This window comes from Eutrigla gurnardus (genome assembly GCF_963514095.1).
Source record: "Eutrigla gurnardus genome assembly, chromosome: 13".
Taxonomy (NCBI): domain Eukaryota; kingdom Metazoa; phylum Chordata; class Actinopteri; order Perciformes; family Triglidae; genus Eutrigla; species Eutrigla gurnardus.
In genome coordinates this window covers 6,366,600-6,381,918 of record NC_139936.1, presented here as the reverse complement: position 1 = coordinate 6,381,918, position 15,319 = coordinate 6,366,600, and the positions used below count along the sequence as shown (strand labels likewise).

The 15,319-nt window shown below is 41.6% G+C and overlaps 1 protein-coding gene across 1 annotated transcript in view; it reads left to right on the top strand.

Annotated features, from left to right (window-relative positions):
- The window catches only part of LOC311023251 (ras GTPase-activating protein 1-like), a 389,455-nt gene that overhangs the window by 216,989 nt on the left and 157,147 nt on the right, over positions 1-15,319 (top strand). The gene's annotated exons all lie outside the window — the stretch shown is intronic.

Sequence of the window (15,319 nt, the reverse complement as noted above, 5' to 3'; positions counted from 1 at the left end):
ACTCCTGACTGTGTGTGAGGAAAAAGTGATATGTCAGTCGTTTCATTGTGGCTGATTGTATGACTGCCACGCATGCAATGGAGCGGAAGTCATCGTTTGTTAAGAAAAACAGAAAATTATTCTGATACAATTGTTGATACTCCATGTGTAGTATACACCCATATTCACTAGAATGGGGTAAGGAGAAAAACAAGGAAAAAATGGCCTTTATTGTTGTGGTGTTGTGGTATCTGCTGAAAAGTGGAAACTGTGATTTTGTGTATTTTCTCAGAAAACGGCAGACATGTAGGAACCTATCTGCACACACGAATAAAACCTTTGATGAATGTATTAATTGTTCAATAACACTACATTCCCTTAGTTATGTGCTGCTAGATACTTTAATTCATCATGACGATAAACTTACTAAAATGTTCCAAAGATAAGTAATAATTTGAAAAGGAAAAAAACCCAGACTTTGCTTGAAGGGACATCATTAGATATAAATGCAATGCTGAATACATCTAAATCAGGTGGGACACCCCGGTGTCACGCCATGTCTTCCCTCCACTGTTGCATCTTCATCTGATTCATATTTATATTTCAGAGCGGAGTGAGATATTTCTTAAATTAGCGTCTTCATTAAAAGGTGTCTTGTTTCTTCCATTAGATGCTGTCATGGTGGCAGAGCTCTAATCTGTCTGATGTAAATCCTCTCTGCTTTGTGGTGGCTTTGAGTAAAGAACACTGCAGGGCTTATATGCATGCCCGCCAGCCATATCACAAGCCCGTTCACACAGCCTGCAAAGACACACATTTACATGGAGCACACACAGGCCCATGCACGGCGAGTACACACACACACACACACGCTTCACATGCACAGGTTTGTAGAAAGAAAGAGAGAGAGGGAGACTTGTCATCCACCTGTCAGGAGCAGTAATCATTTCAAAGTGTTTCTCTCTGTGGCCCGTGCTACATGTACACGCCCTCCATGTTGAACACTGGAGAATAATCATTTAAATGTCTCCCAATCAGCCCTTTTGCCATCTTCAATTACACCTTTCCACCCTTACATTTGTATAATTTTCTAATCTAGCCGGGGCGTGAGGCTGTCAAATGTGCCAGAGAAAGCAGCAAAGCACCGCCAAAGAATGACAGATGGATCCACCAAGATGGAGAGACATGTCTCTCCGTCTTCCATATGCCCTGGCACTGCTGCTGGATTATGGTCACATCCGGCTGGATTTTCACTATCATTATTGGAAGTACTGGTGGTTGCTTTCTGTCTGTTGACAACCATGTACTTCTTTGGACAATAAAAAGCAAAAGCAGCAGCACAAGCTTGCTTTCTGCAAGGCTCGGGATGAAAAACAGCAGAACAGAAAGAGAAAACTTTCATTTCTTATTAGGTGTGTTAGCATTACACAAGTTAACTAACGATTCCAACTCTTACTCTTATTGATTTTATGCCTTTACACAAGTTCAGATCTGGCAGCCGGGCTTTGTGTGGAGCTTCCGAGGGGTAAAAGCTTTTCAAAGGGCAGCTCTTGGTTGAGCGTTGTTTCTGGTAGTGCCGTTCTGAGTAGATGGATGTGGAGTGCCAGTATAACCCTGAGTCGTCACCCATTAGTATTTTAGGTTAAAGTGCCCAACTGCCCACCACTCTCCAAACTGAAAAAAATGCAGCTAAAAGGACAGTGAATGGTCCAGGACGACCCCTGCTTTCTAGCTTTTATTTCTGGACCTAAAATCAATTACAAAAAGACACAGCACGACTAGATACGTTATAGCCACGTTTGCTCTCTTTCGCACTTTTAGTTTTACTAGAAATTTACAAAAAGTGTTGAGTGTATATTCACAGCAAAGATCACACAAATGACTTATATAGTTACCTGCAAAAAGTTAAACTTCCAGAAGCATCATTAGGAGGAAGGAAAATGTAATCAGTGTGTGATTGCCTGGCAGTGACAATGTAAATAACATTTTAAATGCTTCTCCAGCGACAGAAATGAGAGACCAGTGGTAATCACCGCCACAGTAATTTGCAAAGACTGGTCAAACACAGACGCATATACACAGAGGCTGATTAGTAAATGCAGCTTTATTATGAACAAATGTGATGCTTCAGTTCTGCTGGCAAATTAAACACAATGGCATATGGTTTCTGACTCATTAGAATAGATCTAAGAGATCTGTTAAAATGGAACATGTGTCGTCGGTTTTGAATCAAACACCTGATGCAATCTATCAGCTCTCACGGTGAGCCAGAGCCAAGGCCGGCACATTAAAACACATTCACCGGCTCTGAACGTGTGAACGGAGAATTACAGGAAACTCATTCAGATGGGAAACACTTTCTGTAATATAACACGCATATATATCTGGACTAGACGAGTAATATCACAAGATGCATTGTTCGACATGATGTTGGTTGGCCGCAGCGACGTTCTTCACATGTCCACGACAACGCGACAATACTCAATTATGGAACACGTGTTGTGAATTTTGCGCCACATTCAGTCTCTCGCTCTCTTTTTCTTCCACCACATTGTTGTCGCGTATCAAAGACGGTAACGACATGCTAGCATACGTCTGATTGCATGTTATTGTGTTTATATAAACGTAATATAGGGTGCCGGTAAATTGCTGTCTGCCCTGTTGCAAGTATGTGTGGGAGCGTAACGGTTTTCGGTGGTTTTAAATCGAGTTTTGGACAAAGGACCAAGATAATTACAGAGACGAGAGCTCTGCCTCGCCCGCTGTGTGTGTTGGGAGAGAGAGGGAAAGAAGAGGATGGAAGCCAGTGGACCATTGCGGCAATGTCTCTGTAAGTTAATAATTAATAATCATTTAAATGCCAACATTATGAAGCTTCAGAGATTCCAACTATGCTGTACAGCCCTGGTAAGAAGAGATCACATCTCCACTTTAAACGGTTACCGTGGTTGCAATGTTTGATCACAGGCTCTTGTATTGGGATTTACAAACGGTATGATGACACACAGCAGGTGACGGTTTCATTATGACCGATTTAAAGACTTAATTACTACTCACTGCTTACATTTCCTACACAGGCAAGAGAGAGAAGGATGCACATATATAGTGCTTTATCTATATATCCATAAAAATATGACATATAACAATGAACATAACCTGACAAATTAATCATAAAACAGTCTTTAGTGATTAACTTTTAGCAAAAACAGAGCAAAGTTGAACACCTCGTATTCAAACATGTACAACTGCCATCTACATTCATCTGTCCTGTCAAACATGTCAAAATAAATTCACCGTTCATAATTGCATTTTATACCCTGCCATGGTATAATTCATATTGTGCAAAGAATCTGTGTTTGAATGGTTTTTTTTATTATTCTAACAAATTTGGCTGATTTGCCAAAAATCAGACAGCCACTGTAACTACAGCAACCGGCAACTTAAAATTAATATCTGCCTCTTGAAAACATGTTTATTTCTTCTCTTGCATCCAGCGGGGGTCTGTGTACCTTTCTGAAAGTGGAGGACATCCACTGATATTCCTTTGTCTTTCATTCTCTCCCTCTGAACTCCATTCCCTTCGGAGTTTGATTAGATTCCAAGGAGCATGTTTGGCTGCAGCTTTACAACACAGATGTGACAATTTAATAAGGCAAACGCATGGTCGCCTCATCAGAAAACAGTCCTTTTGTAACCATCTGTTTAGAGTGGTTTAAACCAACACTCCGTGTTATATTTAGTGTCATTCCTCATATTTCACTCGCAGTTTCATATCGTAGAATGAGCAGCATACGACTTCATTGATCTCACCCTCGTCAACGCTGACATTTTACTTCACAGAACTGCTGTCCTCAGATCCCCGTCCACACGCAGGCTCGGGTTAAGTGATAAGTAATGCTTCCTGTCATAAGCTTTCCGCGTTGAACAGCTTTCTGTTTGAGGACAAGTGTAGCTGTTCACATTTTCCGAGCTGGACTTCTGACAGACACTTACACAAACAGAAATGCAACACCTCTGCATCAGATTCCTCACCACGGCTGAAGGGAGGAGTGAGAGGTGTGTGTGTGTGTGTGTGTGGGGGTTAGACATAACACCGGCACTAATACATCCATACTATGTATATACCGTTATGGTAACGGTAATGTAAAACTGTGTGATGAAGATTTAGTTCTCAAATGTTCAAAACACCCTCTAACCTGCTATGAATAAGAGTCAACTGTCAACACTATTTTCACTCTCCAGCAAGTATCACAACTAAACCGACCTTTCCTCTAAGAAACCAGGAGTGAAAGTCGACACGAATCACACAATATAATCTTTATGTTCAAAGACAGCTGCTCTAAATCCTTAATTGAAAGCAGGAACTGAAAGCACCATGAACATGAGCGAACCGAAATGGGACGTAATCCAATGGAGACGTTTTACGCGTGGCACTTTTATGCGTTTCTAATAATAACAAATGACACCAAAACAGCAAAAACAATGTTTAACTCTGACGTGTGGAGGCAGAATATTGTGCTTTACATGCATTTTACGTTGCAGGGTAGTCATAGCGACTCATCAAGCTTCTCAGTCTCCTGCTGTTCAGCACTAAACCTGTCAAGTGGTGAGTGTTTTCTTTTTAAATCCTTAAGGTTGACTTGCAATTCAATTCAGTAGCAAAATCAAGTTTTATTTCCCATCCAATCAAAACACTGAATGTTTCACTATTGTCTCCAGATTGTTTACATAACCTGCACTGAACAGCATGGAGATATTAGAGTACTGTGTGATTTTGGTCCTTTATATTGTGGATAATTAGGTAATTCTGGGATGATGACTGACATCTAAACATACATGTTGGGATGCATTTCTTTGTACAATTATGAAGAGGATTGTTAAAGCTCTAGTTGTAAAGTATATTGATATTAAATGTGCACACTAAATGTTAACCAAATACAAAGAGCTCTGCACGTACGGACTTCATCTTGCTGGCATTAAAGCGATATCACAAAACAAAAGATGCAGCAAAAACAAGAGCACAAAAAATTAGCATCCTGCACGGATCCAAAAACTGAAAGAGCAAAATACGAAGCGGAAATCATCTGCTGGTAATTGTCTCAGAAAAACTTCCTTCTTGAGCTGAAAAGTAATGGCTTGGACCTTGGACGCTGCAGCTGATAAGGCTTTGTGTGGAGTTAGTTTTATTTTGGGGGAGCAGTGCAACCCGACTAAGAGACTTTATTGATTCAAATTAATTAATCCACTTATAGAGGAAGGGGATTCTGTAGCTCTGCAGCGACTTAAATAGTCCTCACAAATTAAACTGTAATTTTGTTGCCTTTAATGATATTCCCAAGTAATTGAATTGCAGGAATGCATCAAAATATGTGGCATTAGCATGCAAAAACCATGTGTTTTAGCAATGGATAACCCAAATAAATTTGATATTAATTAATTTTTGATACGGTTCAAGTCTATTTAGTATTTTGTAATTACCATCTCGGCGGTAAAGTCAAAGCATGTGGGTTTAGTGAGGAAGAGCAGATAAAGCTAATATAAAATTCATGTTTCCGATAAATAATATACAGAAAAATGCATCGAAGAGAGCATTTATCATAGAAGCACATGATTTTAATGTATTTAAGAAGAATTATGAATGCAAGAATATATAACCATGAGTGATATACACACATACACTACATGCATATACATACATACACACAACATACATACAATATACATACATATAAATATATATACATATAAGAGTATGCAAATTTGGTCTGGCGTTAAAGTTGTAGGTGTCCCATATTGCTTCTGTTCCTCTTTTTCCCTCCCTAATACTTTGTGACAGCCGTACCACAGCATCCTGGGATAATCCCAACAGGAAAAGCAAAGATTAGACATTTTGTACCTGCACAGATGATTTTACATGCTCTCCATGACAACTGCCAGTACCCATGCCAAAAAAACCAAAGAGTGAACAAGATAGACATGCTAGAAAAATAAGTACGACACACTTATCCCTTTCTAATTTACTGAGTGAACTTGTAGGGATAATTGATGCAGCGTTGTTCCTTGCACATCTGTTTCCGTGACACATGACACATTATGTATAGCATCAGTGTATGCATGTGTGAGGCATGCAGGGTTTGGCATTATTCTGGCTTTAGACAGGTGAGTGTTCCTTCACACCTCTTCTTTACAACACGCACACTACAAGCACACAGCAGTGATGCACTGGCTTCAGTTCAAAAACATCATCCTACCGTTGTGTTTATAAGTGTGCAGTCTGATATTTGACCCTGAACAATCATTTGTGACCCATCACCTATATAATGCAGATTAAGCCATTAAGATGTTTTGTCTAAATACCAAGGTGTAAGATCGTCTGGCTTCCCAAGTTGAAAGTTTGGCTAAGAAATTTACTTTTGTGATTAAAGCTCCAAATATGAGGTAGCTGTGGTAAGTCTATAAGTGATTCTCGTCAGTCCTAACTTTTCTTGGGTAGTATCTTGATATGTGTCATGTCCAAAGCTCTTATAGTCTGAGGTTCGCAATACTTGCATTCCAATATGATAGAAACGGACACTGCACTAAACCTGAAACCCAGGGGCTGTACCATGATGTTACAGTGAGTAGACTAATATAAACACACTTTGAATGATATCCTTGCACCAATCACACTGTGAATAAAATAATAGCGCATATATCTCGGGTCTGTAACGAGTCTGTAAATGCTTTAAATAAACACTAGAAGATTATTCAGACAGCGCAGACCTCCACCATAGCCAAATGCATTATCCCACAACATTTTGGTCCAATATCCGATAAACAAAGCATTAATGAAGCTCTGACAGACACCCACACAAACAGAAATGCAACACCTCTGTATCACATTCCTTAGCAGGGCTGGAGGAAGGAGTCAGAGTGGGAGAGAGAGAGAGACGCCACCGTGGGTCAGGGAAGCGTAATCACAGAAGCGTAACGGCTGCTCTCTGGTTCCCCAACACTGTCCGCACTGTTGCCGTAGTTAGCACTGCCGTAGTTCAGCGTCCAACTGATGATTACTCTGCCCTCATGAAATTGGTGTACTCCCAGTGGTAGGGTAATAGAATGACAACAGACTCATCCAGTGCTGATACTGAAAAATACTGGGAAAACAAGATGATCACTGAAAAGGACTGCTACAAACACCTTGGAGTTCTGCAAGCAAATGGAAACCATTGCGAGGTTGCAAGAGAGTCAGCCACAACCAAATACCTACATAGAGTAAGGCAAGTCCTGAAAAGTCTGCTGAATGGAAAGAACAAGATCACATCCATCAACACATATGCACCAATGGTCATCAGATACCCCGCTGGTATAATAACCTGGCCAAAAGGAAGAGAAAGGTCCTCACCATGCATGGAGGGTTTCACCCCAAGTCCAGCCCTCTGAGAATGTACACTAAGCAGAAAGAGGCCAATGACTTGTAAGCAGCAGATCCACTATCCAGGATGAAACAAAAACATTCTGGAGTACATCAGGAAGCTGGCCCGTAAGTGATGACTTGTTAAGTGAATAACTCAGCCATCAGAAACCAGATGATGAGGATGGGGGAACCATCATGGAAGGACAAGCCCTTGCGTAGCATGAACCACTGACAAACAGAAGTGGCTAACAGGAGAAAACACACCAATGGCTAGAAAAGGATGGTCTAAAGGACAGCACAGAGGCACTAATCATGACAGCAGGGCAGGCGCTGAGCACAAGATCAATAGAGGCCGGCGTCTACCACATCAGACAGGACCCCAGTTGCATGCTGTGAAAAGATTCCCCTGAGACAATCCAGCACATAACTGCAGGGTGTAAGATATAGGCAGGTACAGTGTACATTAAGCATCATAACCAAGTGACTGGTAGTGTACAGGAACATCTGTGTTGAGTAAGGGCTGGAAGTCCCAAGGTCAAAATGGAAGACACCTCCAAAGGTGGTTGAGAAGGATCAAAGTAAGATCCTTAGGGACTTCCAGACCTGCGCTGATAAACTGGTGATGGTGAACCAACCGGACCTAGAAAAGATGTGGTCAAGGCACCATTGGTTCTAGTGGTTCCAGCGGTGATCGGAGCACTTGGAGCTGTAAGCCCCAAGCTGGGACAATGGCTCCAGCAGATACCATATCAAAAGAACAGTCAGTCATACAAAATCATGTTGCGTCCATGGCACCAAAATCCATTCGCATAGTTTAATTTGACTAACTTGCCACACTTTCTGGACAGGCAGGGAAGTTGACCCATCCTGCAGCTTACATCTTCTCAAATAGCTTTAATGTTCTCAGCACTCAGGGATGATTGGTGAGATTTGAGTATGTATTTGTATCTTGAAAAGCATGTTGCATATTTATATCCATTATCAGTATTGGAATGGTTTTATATAATCCTTATTGAGGTCGTAGTTTTCCCTGGAAACTTATTTTTGCAAACAATGCTGAATCAGAGTTGACGGTATGCCATTACAGCAGACGCAACAGGATGACCTCCCCCAGTCAAAGCTTTATCCCCCCTTCTTTAAAAAGGGCCCTATGGTGAGGGCTAATGAAATGCAACTCCTCTTCAGCTCCCCAGTGAGTTGAAGAGGATTTTTCTGATTGAAAACTTCCTGGAGGTGTCTTGCTTGGTTTGTGAAACGTTGTAATTACTGCTGGGGGTCTCCTCCCGCTCTGTTTGCAGGGGGGCTGAGCAGCGTTTGCCACGCTCCAGGCTTCTCCCTCAGTTCAGAACACTTAGGCCCGTCTAATTAGAGTCTCTGCCATGTCTCCGTACTGCTGTCTACATGCGCAGCTGGGGACAACCCCCAAATCAAGCTGTGGCACACAAACGCTCGCCGACCCATGTTCTGCAAGCAACAACAGGCGACACTCCCCATTGCAATGGGAACATTATCTCCTTCCCTCATTCGAGCTCTCTCTCATTCATCCCCTCCCTTCTCCTCTTCATCCACCACAACCTCAGTCCTCTTTTCTCCATCCTTCTTTTTTTTTCCCTCCCGTGCTTTTGTTCTCCCTGTTCTCCTCACCAAGCTCAGGCACAGCAGCTACAAAGAGCCCCACATAGGAAGATGAGAGGGAGCAGAGAGTGAAGAGGGTTCAGATGCTGCGCAGCGCTTGTGTGCTCGTACGTGTGTTTGTGTTTCCGTGTGTGTGAAAGTCTGAGAGTGTGAGGCGGCAGGAGATCGCCAGGGTAGTGAGAGTCGGTAGTACACCCGGAGGCACTGAGAAAGAACAGAGAGAACACTTGCCCCCCCTTCAAGAGCAGTTGTTCAACCCCCCGAGGCGAGGTGATGCAGGGATGGGGGTAGCAATGAAGGGCGGAGAGGTGGCAGGCAAAGCTACACTCGTCTGCTTTTCTCTTTCACCTGTTCACCTTTACAGTCTCTTCAAACTCCCCCCCACCCGTTCCTTATACCCAGTGGGTTCTTGGAGACTGGTGTAGATTTATTTATTTATTTTACTTCTCCTTGTCTCAGATAAAGTTAAGAAAAACACCAGCTGCCTGTATACTTGCAAATCTATAAAATACGAGCAGATGCAGTGAGTGTCAGAGTGAACCCGGTGCATTGAACATTAACATCCATCGCGATACAAACACACTCTACAAGCACCGTCCATTCACTTTTTAACAATTGGAGGGTGTAATTCTACTAGGTGCTTTTAATTCCAGCTGGGAAAAGAGGTTTGTAACGAACCTCACCTTCTAAACCCAGAAAGAGCAGGATGTCGTCCTCCTCCAAGGCTCCGTGTTCATTATGTATCCTGCTTGTATGTTTCCATGTATGCACGCGTGTGTTTTTTGTGGGAGTGTGTTTACGTCTAATGAGGCTGTGTTTGTTTCGATCAAGAGGGAGGGATGCATAAACACGGACGGGAACGGCGGTGTTTGAGTCACATACAATGAGGGATGAAACGGTGTGCAACACAGTGCAGGATGTACCCTCTGGGACTTGTTCACAGACACACACACACACACACACACACACACAAACAGCACACAGGAAAAACACACATATAGACTGTGCATCCTAATCAATTGGGGAAAAACAATATAAACCAAAGAGCGGACATGTTTTGAAGAGGCCCTTGTTCTGATCACTTGGAGAATATATACCATATGTATGCATCCCATATACAGTATACACTTATTAGTATATGAATATAAATGGGGGACCGTGTTTTCTCCCAACTACACTATCGTGCACCTGGAGAGTTGAGGGAAGTGGCCATATCTACCACCTACACTCTCAGTTCTGCTCTGGTTTTTCTTCCATTTCTCTTCCCCTCCGTCTCTCGGGTTTGAGAAGTCACACCTGCAGCCAGCCTGTAACCACGCGCCATGCTTCAGTAATCTGCTGACTCCCTCTGATTTACAGCTCCATGTCTGGTGAGTAGCCAAAGAACCCTGGCTGCCTGGTAACTTGACACTGTGGGACATTTATTAGACCCACTTGCCTACACCGTATAAACCATAGCATGAACAAGGCAGCAAACAACTTGTGTGTGTGACGACTGCGTTTTCTGACTTAAAGACTAGTATGTGTGTGACAGGAACACTAAACAATACACTTCCATACTGGCAAACTCGAGTGCTTCCAATTGCTAGAAAAAGTTTCTTGAAATTATTATACTTTTGATGTTTTCCAGTATTTGTCCGAGGCTAGTGATTATGAATATAAAAAGGCCCAAACATGTTTGGTTTTGTATTAGCATGTAATCATATCAACACTCTTGCTAAATAAACAGACAATTCTTTGTGTCTAAATCAAAACTGGAGCCCTCCCCCCTCTTTAAGAGCTGCACATGGTTAAGTCCATTTTCTGATTATTGGGATGACGCTTATGTGAATATTTAAGGTCAACTTCCAGGCAACCAAAAAAAGAATTAGTACAGTCCACCAAAAATAGGGAGAGGGAGAGCACCAAGATTGAGCCTAGCAAGCTAGCATTGCTATAGTTAGCCTGTTGACAAATAAAGCAGCGTTTCCTTCCCCATCTTCTCATGTTTCCATGGTGACTAAAATATATAAGCAAGCATTTACAGCAGTTTACACCTCAACCAAGAGTGGATATAACTAACTACCTCCAGTGGCGTCTAAGTATATACACTGTTATTTCTTTAACAACGAAGGAAATACTTTTACATAATCATTTCTGTAAAAAAAATTCCATAGTAAATCATCATATAATTTGCGTTGCTTAATGGATAATTTACCTTATATTTACTGCAGGTGCAGCTGTTTTGTTGTTGTGCAGTTCCGGATATATTGAAAAGGGAAAGTGGGCCCACCCACGCAGCATATCACGGGGACTCATTTTTGTGCCATGCCCCTCATTTTAATACCGTGATACAGAGGAGAGGCGACAGGAAATGAAAAGAGAGACAGAACAGATGATGTGCAACAAAATTCACTGACTGGACGGAATAATGTTGCAAATACATGGTCAGCACCCCCCCAGGAACCCCCTCTAAACTGCTGTCAACATTACATCAAAATCATATTTGATGGACTCTTATTATCAGCAATTAACACATAATTTGAAAGAAATGAAAATGTTGTTTTAGTGTCCATCCTTTTGTGACAAAATGTTTTGTATTTCTGAATTTCGGATTGACCATAGTTGACGTCAGCAAGGATTCCTTTCATTCCCCATCATATATTAAACATTAAAAATAACAAGAATAAAGAAGAGGGATTATATATATTTTTTGACTAAACACAACTCCCACTCTCGACAGCACACCATGCTGCTTGGACTCTTCTTCCTCGTGATTTCACCAGTAGCCTAACACTGTCATTAACACTGTCAAGAGAGCAGCTCTTAAATATAAGCGTGTCTTGCTTTTTCCCTCCACGGTGGAGGCCGTGCGGATGGAGTTGTCATCGGTTAAGTCCTCGCCCTTGTTTTAACACATCTCCAGGGATCACTGCTTCTCGAGCAGACATTTACATTTACTCTTTTTACACACGTTTTTTTTTTTTATCTCGTTAAACTTGTTTCTTGGCAGGTTGACCTGTTGAGAGGGAGCCCACGGTGCCTCACAGCCAGTTGAGCTGCGTTCAAAAGCTGTTAGAACTGTGTTCAAAAATCCTCCTCTGGTTTCAGGCTCTGGGGAGCTCAGAATACTCTAGAGAGCAGCTTGTCCGTCTACTGCAAGCTTGAAAAAAAAATAGAATAATAAAGAAAATAATAAAGAATACATTTAACATTTGTTTTGCATTAAAACAGAGCATAAGTAAAAAAAATGTCAATAAAATAATAACAAATTGCTAATTTAGTGATCATATCAGCGTCCCTTCCACCTTGGTTTTAATGAGATGCGTTTTTGACTAATGAAGCGTATCCTTTCTATGAACAATACATGGGAGGGGGCTAACGTGAACACTTGTAAGGAAGTCCTTGATGGCCGATATAAGGCAAAGACAAGTCTGATTATATTAAACTGGCCATAAGCAGACTCAAGTTTCTCAAGGCCAAAGAAACCTAAATCTCTCCTGGTTATGGAAACAATGAATGTTTGTATCAAACTGTCCTCAAAAGCAAATATAATTGCATGCAGGCGATCATGTGAGCTTAATCTTAAAAAAGAAAACAAATGCAGCGCTGTATATCATACACATGCAGCTACATAAACACAGACGCAAAACCCAAACATGTTTAATTGACCACCAGCTTGTAACTAAATGTGCAGTATGTTATCTGTTTGTGTGTGTGAGTGGGACAGAGAGTGAAAGTGGAAGAGAGAAGCAGACAAAGAGAGAGCTGCATGGCCTCCCATCTCAAGGCGGGAGAGAGTGATACAACTGAGAAAGCAAGAGGACGTGGGAGGCGAGCGGGTGGGTGAGGGGTGAAGGGGAGCCCATCTAAACTCGTTTTCGAAAATCAGAACTTCTTTTCTAAAGTCAGCATTTCAAATCAGAGCGTGTCCCCTCTCATTTAATGCATCGTTTTGCGAAGTGATAAATTTGTGAATTAGACATACATCCTTTTTGCTTTTAAGATACTGGGCCTCATAAGGGAGGGAGCAGTGTGGAGGATTTAAGAGTGTTTCGCCGTGTCAAACATTAAAACCCACAGGGAGAGCATCAGCACAATTAGACTGGGGTGAAGGGAAGAGAGGGAAGGAAGAAAAAAAAAATCCACAGACAAAATCAGGATCTTAAGAGCAGCGGCGTTATTCGTCTGCACAGTAACGTGGTTATCTGTCGCGGGTGATCCTTTTAAACGCTTCGTTTGCAGGGATAAAAGCAGAGCGGAGGAAATAAACTTAGTTCTGCCTCCAATCTGCAAATCCTTGGTGGTCATGGAAGATGATCCCAATTTGCTTCTGAGCAGCACTGTCAGATCTCACAATAATAAATAATTTAAGACTTTAAGCAGCAATTATGCTCGATAAATGTGTAAAGCCTGTAGACCACTGCTTGCCATAGACGATGCTCAGGCTCCTACCAAAATACACCAGTCGCTACTTATGTCATAGCCAATAAATCATGCAGAAAGGTTAATGAGAAATATTTGATTAAATATCAGGTACATGCCCAGAACCTACTGCAGCTCTTTAAGTCTATATGATAAAAGGTCTATAATTACATTTATGCATCATTGATAGATGATTTGTTTGGCCTGGAAATACAATAATCAGTTCTGTTTGGGGTCCTGGAGACCCGGGTCACCTTTAACAGTGTTTGGAGCTTTACACTTAAGGCCTTGAAATGATATATTACTTCCGTTTTTGGGTCTCAAAGACAACAATTTTTACTTCACCTCACTGGCGTTAGAGGCTATACTCTTTATGGTGTTTGCAACATATCACATACATTTGTTTGAATTCTTGTTATTGGAGATTTATAACAGTTTGTTAACAAGTGGTCTAACAGGAAGTTTGACCTCACTGGGGTCGATCTGACCTCAAACATCAAATGTCACTATGTAAGATAACATACAGAACTTTTCTTCGTCTGTGAATAACTTTTTGGCAAACAAAGGATTTTTCTTCCCCAAAGATGGAATATCTCCCCGTTTGGTGTTAAAACAACGCTTTATGGATGAATGGATGTTTTAAGGTCAGAAGACAATAAAAATGCGATACTTAAAAATTTGCTGATATGAAAAGTATTTATGCCATGCACCTCGCAGTTAATAAAACAAGCTAAATTGTAATGTGAATTAAGGTGTTTGCAGGCATACCGACTGTAACTGAATTAACTGTGCCACGATGATTAATAAATAAATGCCAGAGCGGCATTAAAACAAACTTTTGAGTACTGACAAAGACTCACTGGAACAGTCAAACGTGTAACTTCAGATCATTACACTTCTATTTTGGATTGGAACCAATAAACCAAACCGTCAAATAGCCAAGTAAACAATAAGTAGAAACAATCGGAGCCAAGGCGTGCAGGGAGATAGGGCTGTCTGCCTTCAGAAGGCTGTGCTTCGGTTTGATTTCTCTCTCTGTGGAGCGGTTTCTTCTCTCATGAGCTCGCTGCCTCTTCTGTAGCCTCATGTTTGCCTTTTGTTTCTACTAAAAATTTGCCAAATCATCAAGTCTCCTCCAGATTCCACAGCTGCTTCGGTGAGACACTAAATGTAGAACAATAATTACACAATTTAACAATAAAGGATGGGGAAATTACTCTCTATTGCTTAACATGTTTGTTCTTTTTCACAATATAATGTCATTCGATTAATCTCTTTAGAAACGTAGATTTGAAATAAACCTTCCCCCAAATCATCATTAGTTCCTTTCTGTGGAAGAAAATAGCGCCAACGCAGCATTTACATTTATTACTGACTGGGAGCATTTCATTCCAGGATGTGAGTTGTGAGGTCTGTTACACAGCATGCTCATTTTCATTTTTAGGCTGGCAAAGGCTTGCGGAGGGAAACAAAGCCAGGGAGCACTCGAAAACGAGACAGAGATACTTTGGGAGAAAGAGAGGCTATAAGGTTTAGATTTTGGCAAGAGCCACTATTTACCTAGAAGAGTCACCGTGTCCATTTGGGCTAGGTATTTTGGTGGCCGCTGGAATCCAGTTTGTGAATACCTGCATTGAGCTACTGGGGCCGAGGCAATGCTGTGAGGCCACGGACAGACAGGAGCCACTGGTCACCACAGTTTGAACACGGTGCCCTCATGCTGTTTGCTCCCCTGCCGCCTCCTCTCCTGTATGGCCAGCACTGTGTTTGCTCATGCGTGGATATGAAATAGCAGCAAATATGATGTGATGTGTGGAAATGAGTGCCACCTTGCAGAAACCCAGATTCGTGTTTATTTTACTTTATGAAGTTTTTCGTACGTGTCTATGTTTGTCTAACTCCTGA